Raw genomic sequence first — 14,719 nt, forward strand, 5'->3', positions numbered from 1 at the left:
CATGTTTATAATCAAATTCATTAAAAATACTTATATAGTTATTAAACCTGAACTCCCCTGGGATTTTACCCATTTCATTTTTTTCTTAACTATGAAGTCTGTACTGCTGTCATCGGCACTAAAATCTCAGTAGGCAGAAGAGTCATGGTATCATAATTTTTTTTTATCTCACTCATTTGAAGATTCCTGGGGAAAATGAAAGTCGTGCCTCACCATTATATCTTTTCTAGGAGAAAAATTTCGGCTCGGTTCATAATTGGTAAAGGGTATTTAGAGGTGGTATTAGTAACTTTGTATATTGCGATCTCATTACCCTGTTAGAGACCCATTTTTAAGGCCATGTCCGGAAACATTTGACCCGCATGTGATATTTGAGAGGAAAGTGTTGGTTCAAATGAAAAAGTATCAATAACAGTACAATTATTTATTGTTACCTGATGCATTCTGGCATATTTCAACATAAAGTTCACGTAAAACTCCTTAAACTTTTCCACAATTTCGATGGCCCAAAAATAATTTTTCCTTTGCTTCCTATTAATTAAAATACCATGTGGATACTACAAAATAAAATCACAATATGAATTTTTATTAGATATTTCTTGCTGTTCCTGCGCTTGGTAGAAATAACTGCTTCTTCTGCGTAGCTTATAATTTCCTTCTTTTACTTTCATGAAGTTAACTCTTTTATTTTTAACTCCTTCCTTAGGAGTATTTGTATGATTTTAGGGTCTATTGATTTCCACCAATCCTTCGCCATCAGCTATTATCCCATCAGGACTATCAGGTTTTATGATAGTTTTAGATATGTTAGATATTTTACTATGTACTAAGATTTATGCACGGAAAAGGTGAATGAAATCAACAATTTAAGGAAATTATAATAGCTCTTTGTTGGTTTTAAAATTATTTGCTAGGAAAAATATTATTTTCCCTAAAGACATTTGCGATTTTTGCTTCTAAGGGGGGGCAGCTGCCCCCTCCTGCCCCTCACTGGGTACGCCCCTGAGTGATAGATATCCTCCCATTTGCCGCAGCTGATGAAATGAGGGATCAAATGTTCCTCTCCTTCTTTGGGCCATTAGCGATAGTATACGTCGCATTTACTATGAATAAACTCTTCTCGGGATACCGCGCGGGTAAGATTGTGTAAGAGCACCGACATTTCAGGTACCGACTTGTTACCCATTCACACGGCTACAATACACAATCTTACCTGCGTTGTATTCCAAGAAGAGTTTATACAAGTCGCTCGCCGGGAAAGTGTAAAATCTTACATTTAATATGGTTTTCGAGGGTAATATTTCCTTATCTTTAGCCGGTTACTCTCTGAACTCCACGTCACGTAACAAGTTGGATTGCCATTCTTCACTTTACCAGAATCCAATCACATTCGACTCTGAGGTGAAAAAACACAAAGGTCTCTCTCCCAGATAAGATAATTAACAGTATTCATGAAGATTTGACTACTCGATCTATATTTTTCTGCATAAATGTTAAATTCCATGGCCACTTTGAAGTATCGATTAGAAATAAAAATATTCTAATTACATATATAACTTGCAAAGTGATTTTACGAAAATTGCAGCCAAATGCCTAGTTATAAAACAGTTCAAAATTGGAGGTGTTATGACCTTATCCCAAGGTAAGAATGCAATATTTTTTCCTATCAAGGAACAATATGAATAAATGAAGAATTGCTTATTCGTCAGATCCTGATTGAATGGGCAAATTTGATAATGATCGATATTTACCCCGGCAGGTATAGTTTTGCCGTTGCTTTATCATTTCATATGGTTATCCATAAATGGTAGTTTCCTGGCGAGTGGGACTCATTCTGTGTACTGTGGAACCCCGATTTATCGTTCCCGCGTTCATCGTTTTCCCGCATTCATCGTTCGCCGCTCCTGGTCCCAAAATAAGTTCCTTAAAGACAATGTAATTTTTTCCCGCATATATTGTTCCCCGAAGTATCGTTTTCCCGCATTTATCGTTTGAAGATCGCGGTCCCGTCGTATAATTTTCCCGCATTTATCGTTTGACGAAAACGAGACGAAGTGTTTACAACGTGTTATTTATGGCTAATAACGACAGACAGATAGTTTGAATCTTCCCCTGGAGACTGAAATAAGATAGGGAGAAGCTGAGTGCCGTGGGGAAGCTGAGTCACATTATCGCATTTCCCAAGATCCGGTATCCCCCTCCATTCAGCACTCGCCTCTCCCAGTCTGAAGCTTTCCTCTTCTCCGAAATAAAAAAAAAGGTCCCAGCTCGAGCAGGGATCGTATTACGAAGACCTTAGCTTTGAAAGAAAATATCAAGTTACTCGAGAACAAAAGAAACCTTTTTCACGCTTCCCCCTTTCTCAAAGGCTGACTTTTTTTTAGCTGACCTGCTTTTAGGATCCCCACCTCTGGATGTCAACTGCTGCATGAATCACCTATTAGGCCAAAAGGTGTGTAAAAATGAATTTCGGCAATTGGTATTTTACTTCTATTATATTGAGATATTAGTGATGTGCACGTAATTAAAAAAAGAATGATACCAAACACGACGTATTTCTAATGTTATTTAACCATTTTAAGCAAGGAAATAGTTAGAATAATAAGATGGTGATTTCTGGCGAATATTGATATCCTCGCAGCTGATAGTGAGCTTCACGGCAGTTGATGAGGATTTTTTTTCGAAAATATGTCGTCTGATTACAATAAACGAGTTATGCTACAAGTCTCACTTGTCTGAGGTGCTAACGAAGCGATGTCTTCTCAGGGTATTTTGTTTCTCCCTACTAGCAATCTGAATTCATCTGCTCATCTAGAGCTACGCTAGTTATTGTTAGAAATGAGTGGGTAAGTTGCCATCTCTATAGAATAAAAAAATGTGCGCAGTCTTATGGTCATGCTTCACCCTCTGCAGTAAGCTCTGCTTACGCCGTACGCGATAGCATTAGTGTCGAACTTCACCTCGTACGACTGGTTCCGTACTTTCCAGGGTGGGTTGACTTAAAACCGGCGAGTGTTTTCCGTGTGGGTTCAATAGAGTCCGGTTTCATTTTTATTAGTTTTCTTCTTATTCGTCTGCGGACCATGGCCCCGAACTTGTGACGAAGGCACAAGTGAGAACTTTAAAAGGCTGAAAATAATTGAAGACAAAGAAAAGAATCCGGGCTAGAAATGCGTGAATATTACAGCACGCCTCGGTATGTCCTCTAGTACATGACGGCAGGGGTGGGGGTAGAGCGAGATCCCTGGTGAAAACAAGAAGTGGGATGAAGCCGAGGATCAGGTGGGCGTGCCGCTGACGATTAACGCCACATTGCCTCAATCATATTAAACATTTAATTGCAAGAAAGGAACATTTCAAATAATAAACTATTTTTGGCCTTCTTAATACATCCTATAGCCAATCACTGCGACGGCGAAATCAGTTGTTTGAGGCATAACACGCACATTTCTCTCGTAAATACGTGTACTTGAAATGGCATTTGATGGATAAGAATTTTTACGTCGAACAGAAATGCATAATAGCAGTGAAAATTCCGAGTGGAGTGAAACATTTTTTTAGCAAGGCGGCGTGTTCCTTCAGGATATTTGAAAGAGATATAATTCGAATCAACAATATGACCTAAGTGTTTCCATAAAGGAATAATATTCCGATAATCAGATAAAATCTTTTTTGAATCCATTAATGAATGTCATAATTTGCAAAAATCCAGCGTTTCCTGGGGCATAGGCAACCCGGACAACCATTCCCGCATTGATCGTTTTCCCGCATTCATCGTTTTTTTCATCCATCCCCCTGAAAACGATAATTCGAGGTTCCACTGTATACAGCCATTAAAATGATAACTCTGCAAAGAAGTGCCGTAATTATATTAATGTCAATTGTTTGTTTATTTCTCATTTATTTTTGTAACAAAAACCTGTCTGTATTGCCCAACCACATAAATATTATAATAATGAAGGATAAAAAATAATAATTTATAATATCATATTAATAATAGTTTTAATTTCATTCAATTAATGTGTTCACCACAGTTATTCACAAGTCTCTTTTCGCTATGCAATCAAATAAATTAAGATATGGAGGAAGAGTTCTCGGATTTCCAGCTGGGTCCAAGGGGTTTACAGCTCAGACATTTCGAGGGCGAAGTCTGCCATCGTCATCAGGGCGAATGGACCATTCATGCTGAAGATGATGGCAGACTTAGCCTTCGAAATGTTGGAGCAGAAAAACCCCTGGACCCGGCTGGAAACCCGAGAACTCTGCCTCACGTTACGGACGCTGCTGCCGCTGAATTTTTTATCGTCAGTCGCCGCGAAATACGTGAATTGTTACGTGCGCGTCACGCGCGAGTATTCTTTCCTCTGTGCTTCGTCAATTTCATTTGCCAAATAAAGTATAGCGTCAAGACGCAACGCGCCTTGTGGCGCGATGGACGAAGAATCGAACGATTCGGACGCCAATGGACCCTGGTCCAACGATGATGACAGCCCGCCTTCCTCTCCTGAATCCCACCTGCAATCCTCGCCTGACTCTCCGCCTCCGAGCCCACCTTCTCCGCCATCCCATGCAATCAGCCCTGTTCCTGTCAACCCTGTTCCTGCCTCGGTAAGTCCGGGCATTGCTCCTGATTCCTTTCCTTCTCCTACCTTAGTCCCACAGTCAGATTCTCTGGTTCAAATCAGTCTGCCTGCTGAAAAATTAAATGACCCGAACGTCAGAGCAATTCTTGGCTTACCGCTTCTTCCGTCAACTGACCAGCCTGCTTCACAGGATCCATTTATCACTGATAACAATAGAAAACGCAGAAAATGGTTCAATTCCCCACCTTTGTCTCCAACTCCACTAGCAACTAGCAATAGATATAGTATTTTAGATCATGAGCACGAAAATGGCCCTCTTAAGGCCCCTCAGGCCAGCAAAAGTGACCAAACGACAGTAAATCACGTTGAAAAGAATGGTTCTCCACTGCTTAGTACTCAAAACGGCCTTTTTCAAGACCGCAGCAACAATAATGCCCCTCAGGCACCGAGGAAATACAAGATTCCTCCTATCTTTTTAAAGGACCAATCAGATTGGTCGCTCAAAAACAGAGCCATTATTACGGCCACCTCAAGGCCACCAGTTTCCAACTCGACTGGGTCACAAATTCGAATCCAATGTCAATCTTCGGACGATTTTCGTGCTCTCATCAAGTTATTCAATGAGAAAAAATGGGAATATTACTCCTACCAATTAGCGGAGGATAAATGTAACTACCTTGTAATCCGTGGCCTGCTCTCAGCCACTACAACTGACGAAATTCGCGATTCTCTTCTTGAAAAAGATCGTCCAGTAGACGATGTAATCCAATTGCGTACTAGTAGGCCTCTTAAATCCGAACGCGACCGTCGCGAGCGCCTTCAGCGCGAAAATCCAAACGCTGTACTGCCTCCTCTGCCCGTTAGGCTATTGCCCTTGTTCCAAATTAAATTGCCATCAGGTGCCGTAGTTGACAACTACAAAAACATTTCCCACCTTTGCGGTCTCGCAGTTAAAATAGAAACTTTCCGTCCGACGCCAGGTCCCCCGCAATGCACTAAGTGTCAACGCCACGGTCATACGTACAAAGCATGCGGAATGCAAACTCGCTGCGTTCGATGCGGAGGTGACCACTCTCATACAGAGTGCCAGCTCTTCAAGCCAGCGCCTGCTAAATGCGCTAACTGCTCCGGTGAACATCCTGCCAATTACAAGAAATGTCCGCATTACGTGTCCTTTGCGGAAAAAGTCCGTAGCAGCCGCCGCCCGCCAGCCAATCCGCCTGTCCTTGAAGAATCTTCTTTTCCTCCGTTAGAACCAACTTCAGCTCCCGTTCCTCCTGCTTCAACCGCTTCTCAGCAAACGCCGACTTCTGAATTCAACTTGCCATCGTTTATCACCTCCTTCCTAACTTCCGAAATGAAACAAAAAGTTACCACCTGGCTTTCCGGACTTATTAAGAAACTTCTTGCCCCATCAGCACAGCCAAAAACTGAAATAATAATTAATGAAGTCATTCAATTAGGTCTCTCATTGCTCAGCGATGGCTAATCGACCTGCCGATAAACTAAAGATATTACATTGGAACATACACGGCATTCTAGGAAAGCAAGAAGAACTCCGTCACCTTCTTCAACTTCATTTTATCGACGCGGCATGCATTCAAGAAACATGGCTTAATCCTTCGAAAAAAATCTACTTTCCCGGATTCACGCAATACAGATTGGATCGCGCCGACGCACAAGGCGGCGGCGTTTTGCTGCTAATTAAATCGAATATACCGTCTTCCCAGCTGCCTTTTCAATGCAAATCCAACGTAGAAGCAGTCGGCGCCAAAATCAGGACATCGTTAGGAGACATCCATGTCTGGTCAGCCTACCGGCCGCCCAAACCTGCCAAGAAGGAAGACTTCGCCGCGCTCAACTCTCTTTTGAGAGCCCGGGCCATCGTCGCCGGCGATCTAAACGCAAAGAACTTCAGCTGGGGCTGTGTATCAAACAACAGAGCCGGCAACATGCTCCTCGCGCTGCAAAGACGACGCAACCTTGAGATAATTGCTCCTGAATCTCCGACCCATTTTGTACTTCGCGGAACCAACGACATTCTGGACATTGCCCTTTCCCTTAATATTCCTCCGGCCGGCCATTCTTCTACTATAGACTATCATTCATCTGATCATCTGCCGATTCATTTCACGATTAATTGCCTCCCAAACCAGAAACCCCTCAGTAAGCGCGGGATTAATTACAATAAATTCTCGCGATTGCTTGGCGACAATTGCCACACTCTTCAGTCGCGGCCAATTGCAACCCGGAAAGATGCGGACGACTTCATTGAACAACTCACCATTCTCATTCAAGACGCCGCGAACGACGCAGCATACGAAATCCCAGAAACATCCCTCCCCGAAGCCCTGCCGGCAGCAATTCTTCATTTAATCCGTAGACGCAATCAAGCCCGCAAGCTCTGGCAGCATTCCCGCCTGCAAGAAGATCGCCGAATTTTCAACGCCCTTCGCAATCGTGTACAGCGCGAAATTAAATTGCATCGTAGCGAAAATTGGGATAGAAAAATAAAATCACTACGCCATGAAGATGGCACAATCTGGCCAATAGCGAAGGCCCTGCGAAAACCGCGCCGCCAGATACCTGCCCTAAGCACTCCTTCCGGCCGAGCCACAACTGATGATGAAAAAGCCAACATTTTCGCAGCCATTCTCGAATCAAGATTCAAGAACACGCTACCATCAGAGAAGGAAGAAGATTGCCAGACATCTTGGCGGAGCCTGCTTTACTGTCCCGCATCTGCACCTGACTTCACTTCTCCGGAGGAAATCAGCTCCATTCTGAAAAGATTGAAAAAGAAGTCCGCGCCCGGCCCTGATGGCATTTCTAATCGTCTTTTGCATAACTTGCCGTCCAATATGCTCCCAATTCTTACTCGCTTATTCAATAGTTTACTTAAAATGTCATATTTTCCTACCGCTTGGAAATTAGCGAAAATCATAATGCTTCCGAAACCTAATAAACCACTTTCCGATCCGACTTCCTATCGACCAATCAGTCTGCTTAGCACGTTGTCCAAACTATTCGAGGCAATCATTCACCATCGTCTCCGAAAGTTCCTGCAAGAAAATGACGTCATCCGGCCGGAGCAGACCGGCTTCCGAGAGAAAACCTCCACCACACATCAGATTCTTCGTCTCGTAGAAGACATCGTCGCCGGCTTCAACTGCAAACACATCTCTCATTGTGTTTTCCTGGATTTGGAAGCCGCCTTTGATCGCATCTGGACCCTGGGCCTGATTGAAAAGCTGATCAACCTCGAAATTCCCTCCTACCTATGCAAACTCCTTCAATCCTTTACCTGCGACCGTTCCTTTTACGTTAAAGTTAATTCCTCTGATTCCTATTTCCACCCAATTTCCTCCGGCGTGCCGCAAGGCGCCATTCTCTCCCCAACCTTATTTAACCTTTACGTCAATGATACCCCAACCTTTCCTCAAACCAACCTCTATCAATACGCTGATGACACCACCATCTTGGCCCAGGGTTCAGATCCCTACCGGACCGCCGAGACGCTGCAAGAACATCTAGATGAATACCAAGAATGGGCAGACGAATGGAAACTAAGCGTTAACGCCAGCAAATGCACCCACGTCGTATTCTCTCGCCGACCCAAAGCCGGAGAAGGACCACAGCTGTTCTACGACGCCACAAGAATTCCCAAGAGTCAAACTGCAAAATATCTCGGCGTAATTCTTGACAAACGTCTTACATGGGCTAGCCATATTAGAACACAGACTGAAAAATCCGTTGGAATCCACGCCGCGCTATTCCCTTTACTAAAATCGTCATCGCCGTTAGCTTTAAAAACAAAATTATTGCTCTATTCCTCCACTATTAAGCCGCTGCTGACGTATGCTTCGCCCGCCTGGTTGCATGCTAGTGCTTGCCACCTAAAGAAAATACAATCATGCGAAAATAAACTAATCCGAAAAATAGTTGGCGCACCTTGGTTCGTAAGCAACCGTCAAATTCGAAAAGACTTACGCATTTGCCCAATATTGCTCTCACTCAAATCTGCTCTGACGACATTCCAAAAATCCTTTAAAAAAACTAAAAATAAGCTAATTGAGAATCTGTGGGACTATGACCTTCCTGCCAAATCCACGCATAGATACCCTAAATCAGCCCTTTCCCATTCCCATATTCCTTTCCCTACCTAATCCTTCAATGCCCGGACTGAAACTTTTCACCAAAACAGCTCACCATAGTATATAAACCAACCCCGTTCCGGAAACCTCAAGAAGACAGCTGATTGGCTGGGTGCTTGAAGAAGAGTATAAAAGAAAACTCCGCTTGGCTTGGCTTGGAGAACTCTGCCTCCAGTCTATTCGCCGGGAAAACCTTAGACCCTTCAATTAAGATATGACTTAAGTTTGCTGTGGGCATGTATTATATGTATGACTGCCTCGAAAGTGCAAAAGAGGAATTATTATTGAAAATAATGGGTAAACTCAAATGCTGTTGCCTCCCCCTCTCAAAGCTCAATTGTGCCAGAATTTCTGTATAAAAGTCTGCGTATTGTTTTTCCTAGGTAACGACCGACGATTAATGCTGAACATAGCAATTAGCAAACAAGTAAAATGGCCCTACATAAAACAGTGAAACAACGCATGTTCAATATTCATTATTAGGATGCGTCGTGACTCACACAAAAAATACTAGAGATGTGCGAATAGTATCCGCGAATACTCAAATACCTCGAATAATACAAAGTATTCGATATTCGAGATCTCGAATAGTTATGCCAAAGGCACTGTCTCGAATACCTCGAATACTTTGAATTTCGCGTCATACACTGTCGCTCGCACGCCATTGATAGTTGACTCGGAAAAATGAGAACTCTAGTCGTTTTCAGAGTCCTCTAGATTGCTCTCTCAACACTACTCTCTCATCATGTCGAGTCGTCGCATAGGCTTCCACTATGGCAACCACGACGTCCGCCATTTTCGGTGTAAATACTCCGTTTTCCCATAAGGAGATGTGGTAAAATTTCTTCGTTTTTTTGGTAAGCGAAGAATGTTGGCAATTTTCGGATAGGTGATATTGATTTTCGAAACCTTCAGTAACATAAGTACAAATTTTCTAGGCATGACAACAATGGAAACGGCGAAAATAAAGGTAAAACCAGGGCAAAGGCTAAACGTATTACGACCTGATCGAACCCTTGTTTTAATGGGTTGACACCCAATTGCGCTAAATAATCACTGAAAATACTATTAACGGAAACTCTTACCCTCAATTAAAAGGCTCTTTGCAAAATATGTACTGACACAAGCAATTCCGCCGCGAGTTTAATGACTGAAATCTGATAGTAGGACAGCGGGTAGATGGGCGTAACCAGCTGGAGACGGCCTTTCAGCGGCGTAGTGCGGTGGGATAGGACCCCCCTGTCCCCCGGACAATATGAAAACACAGTTACTTTGATTAATTTAAAAAACAAAATATTGAGAAATGACGAGTTTACAAAAGATTTCTTTGACAAATAGTTTTTTCGATCATTAACCGGAACGAAATTCCTGGCTACGCCCCCCCCCCCCTTAGAAGCGAAAAGAAATTAAGCTCGTAACGAAAATTTTAAAGAAATTATTTTCGCATAAGACATGTAACAAATTTAAGTCATTCTCTTCATTGTATAGACCAATGAAACGCTGTCATAATTTACTTACAATTTTGGCTTCTTCATTCATTGCAAAAATGTTACTACTTGAAAGACCACATGTCCTCCTTGCTTTGATCCTGGGTACCAATGGAGCAGCGAGGGGGGTTATGGGGGATAAATTCCTCCCCCAGAGATCAGAGAAATTTTTAATTTTAATCCATTTTACGTAATTGGAGTAATATTACTAATAGAATAGTGTAAGGACTAATAAAATATCCCTCAGAAAGCCATAAAACTCACCATTTATCTTAAAATTTGCCAATTTACTAATCTCGCACCGACCGCTTATCCTGGAGGGTATTCCGTTCCCCCACACACCCTGGTATTAGTTGCACCTAAACCCACCCCCCCCAGTCTTAAGTACTACCTGGGCCCCTGCAGGGTACTCACATGGATGGATGTACTCAATACCAAATGCCAATGATAGAAACAGACAGAGGGCATATCTGTTCCAATGATAGTAGTATCCAGCGGTCTGGGGTCCTGATGGGGGGAATTCGGAGGTCTTCCTTGGAAAATTTTAGGGAACTGCATGCCCGAAAATGGATTTTGACAATTTTCTCGCTCTTAAATAGTAGATAAAGTTAATAAAAAAATACTATGAAAATTGAGAAAATTAATAATTTATTATGGAGCTGATATCTCTTTAATGAATTTGTCCCAGAAACAGCACTGAAATCTAAAAAAAAGAAACTAAATACAATCTTTCCAAATAACCATTCCAAATAAGCACTTGCAGTTTTTTTTTACCTTCTGGACACCTAACTCACTTCATTTAATTTACAATGAGTATGCAGTAAAGAAAGCAACCAATGAACACAAAACTTTTTATAATTACAAAAAATATTGGTGTAAGTAACCTAAGTAATGAATATCTTTTTTTAATTACACCTTTAATATCCCCTCAAGATGGAGCAGGGCCCCCCTAAGCTTGGGTGACTCAGAGATTGCCAACCTGGCCAGTCCGCCCTTGTACCCAAATAGCAATGCAAGCCGGAATCAGGCTTGCAGCAACCTAGAAAAAACAAACTTGAATCACAGTTTAACAACTTGCTTATTATCATCCCTATGCAAGCCCTTCCACTGTTTACTGCATCACTAATTGAAAAAAAAATTAATAACTACAAGCCTAGGTGAACCACTGGGGTCTTTTCCTGGGAAATAAGTCCTTGGAATAGAGAACACATAGCAAAAGAAAACAATTCTAAAATGAACATCCATACAATTCCTTGAAAAGTGAAAGTAGAACAAAATCTAACAGGGGATCATGTCAGACCATTCTCAAAAAACCTAGTACGTACACTAAGACGCACTCTTGCAATTAAATCAACATAAAAATTTGTGGGATACAATGAATGAACGCCTAATAACACAACATAGCTCCGTGAACAGTTAATTGTGATTAATAACAGCAGTAGGTAATACTTAACTAGACATAAAATTAACTTCTACAATCTGAGTTGACACAAGGGTACTAACTTTCAAGTTCCAAGCAGACGCATTTGGTAAAAAATTTATTTATGACTGAAATAGAGATAATTTCTCCCATAATATCCCAATCCCAGATAATATATTCGTGATTATAAGCAATTCCCATCTCTGCTTAAGGTGAAATGAAGTGAAACATAAGATAAATAAAGAAGAACCAAAGTGCTCATATTAAGGCCAAAATGCCTAATATATACCGGGGCACTAATGTAGGAATAAAATTCAATCTATATATGACATGAACTATTTTGCTATTAATCCAAAAAAGATTACTGAAGTCTTTTATGACCAGGACACAACTCCTGTAATGGCATGCCCATGCATTTTGTAACAAAACACTCAAACGTATATGATAAGATATGGAAATAAGTCTTCCTTCTTAGTTAGCTTCAAGTCAGCTAGATTGATGACTTTTGTCAACAGCAGGCTCCTCATTTAGTCCACTCTTGTCTCAATTCAATTCCGTCAAAGATTTACAACAGGACATCTCTGTTAGCCTAACTGAAATATGCCATGGAATGAAATACAATTTCCATACACTTAGGTATCAATATCCTTAAATTGGAGATTAATGTGAATGACATCCATATCTTAGTAGTCATTTTTTACATCCTCATCATATGCTTAGGATAATTCACATAATTATAGAATGATTTCCATACGTCTGCATAATAGTTACAAAAATTTAACATGCATGAATCACCTAAGTTTATTCATGAGTCCTTTGATGTTATCTCATGTGTTCTCTCTAAACAAGTGGACTAGTAGTAGTACTGTATGGGAATAAATGTGAAAAATGGCTCTTAATCTTGACAATATGTTAAGCAAAGGTAAATAAATTTTTTAAAGACCGAACCATGCACCTTTTAGAAGTGATGTAAGAATCTTTCTCTCACTTGAAAATTCATTAAAATCTTAGGTAAGAAGTGTTCTTGGAAATCATTCCTGCAAATTAAGGACTTCTAAGGATATTTAAACCAGAAAGCTCTGATACTAGGTGGTAAATTATAATAAACTTTGCTCTTTTTATGCCAAAATAATGAAATATTAGATATAACAGTTGATTTTATATCTCTATTTAAGACAACTTAATGCAAACATGTTTCACTAGAATGTGTAAAGCCGTCAACAATCCACATTAACCACGACTCAACTGGTAGATAACCAAGTATTCATGGTATAAACATTATACATATTGGTAATGATAAAATGTGTATATGCCAAAGAGGGATATATGCAATAAGAACTGATTAGTCATCGTATCAACACACAACAAACAAAGAGGGAAAAACCACTTAACCAGGCCAAATATACCTATGTCAGAGCATTAGAATAAAGGTGCTTCCATGCTATTGAATAGATTGAGAGTTCCAAATCAGCAACTCATCTTCAAATTTGATGTAAAGAACTCAAAAATGTAACCACTTATGTGAATTACCAGAGTAAAGCAATGGAACAGGTAGTTAAGAGGTAATCATATAAAAAATTACTCTTGTATAAAATACATCAAGGCCAGGTAAACACTGACAGAGGTGATGCTCTAATAACTAGCTATGTGGAGCAACATCAAACACTTGCTCATAAATAAATAATACAGATGACACCCCATGGAATCAGTTTTAACATAATAGAAGTTCAATATGATTTAGACTGAGCGTTGAACTTGAATATAGAAAAAACAAACAACAAGTTAGAAAATTTATGAAAAAATACATTTTGCTACTCCAGATATATTCTCTCATTAACCAAAATACATGGTGACACCACAATGCCAATGCAGAAGATGATTGCTGTGAATATAACGCTGCACATGCTTCTTCTGCTTAGGTTATTTGGACATGAAATGCAGTAATTGTATCTTATCATTGTAGAAGTCGTTCCATTATATAGCCATCAATTCCAAACATGATACAACAGGCAGCATTGAATCTGGAACAAAGGAATAATCTTGGTGACATCAACTGAGTGAACTTGAGTAACATATAAGAATAAAACAAATCACCACTGGTATTCACATAACATGCATTTCAATTTAATGCACAATATATGCACTGCAGAACACCTTGGTAAGAGGACTATCCACTTAGAAAATAAAAAAAGCTAATCCATACAATATTATGGGCCAAATTCAGTACCAAAATATTCTTAAGCACTCCATTTAGGAGGATCTGAATTCAAGATATTGCCCACCCTGTTCCTCTAAATGATGCAACAAGATGATGAGCCCAGATATGAAGAAACATTTATGCACATTATTGAATAAGACACTCTAGTTTAATGCAATAGAAGCATAATTATAATAGCATCCAAAGTATATTAATCATGAAACGATACTGAATTTCAAAGTGTCAGAATGACTTTAGCAAACACGATGGTAGTAGTTCTCAAATCAGACAGTCACCAAAACAGCTTAACATAAGAGCAACCAGTGACTCCATTTAATTACTCCAGAAGTATTTTGAAAACACTTTTTCAATGTAAAGAAGCAATTTGGATGCTATGGAAGTAATGAAAAATTATAACTGAAAAATTGTCAGAAAATAAGCAAAGGCAATGTGAAATAAAAGAACTTGCAATAGATATAGTTTAATCTTACATTCAAGAAAACTTGTCAATTTGAGAAGCTACCTTATTTGATAGATGATAAGCATTAGCAAAGACTGCATGCTTATTTTACAACAAATGTGCTGATTTCTCAAAATGTAATAGATGAATGAGAATGTTAACAAATACGTCATTTAAAAATATACACATGTAGTCATATCTCAGCAAAATACCAAGTCCAGGTGACATGTATGGAAGATAGGAAAGAATTGACTTACACCACCTAAAGACAATAAAATGAGGCATAATAGAAACAGACAAACTATGTACAAGAGATTTTAGAAGTCCATGACTCAGGGTAATATAGGTGCTTATGACATGAATAAACACACAAATAAAGACATGCTCAATATCTCCAGCCCATAAGACTGCATGTAGT

The 14,719-nt window shown here is 40.1% G+C and overlaps 1 protein-coding gene across 2 annotated transcripts in view; it reads left to right on the forward strand.

The window, feature by feature from the left end:
• LOC124168893 overlaps positions 1 to 14,719 on the forward strand; it is a 116,796-nt gene that overhangs the window by 69,553 nt on the left and 32,524 nt on the right. The gene's annotated exons all lie outside the window — the stretch shown is intronic.

Source organism: Ischnura elegans, chromosome 12 (genome assembly GCF_921293095.1).
Source record: "Ischnura elegans chromosome 12, ioIscEleg1.1, whole genome shotgun sequence".
Taxonomy (NCBI): domain Eukaryota; kingdom Metazoa; phylum Arthropoda; class Insecta; order Odonata; family Coenagrionidae; genus Ischnura; species Ischnura elegans.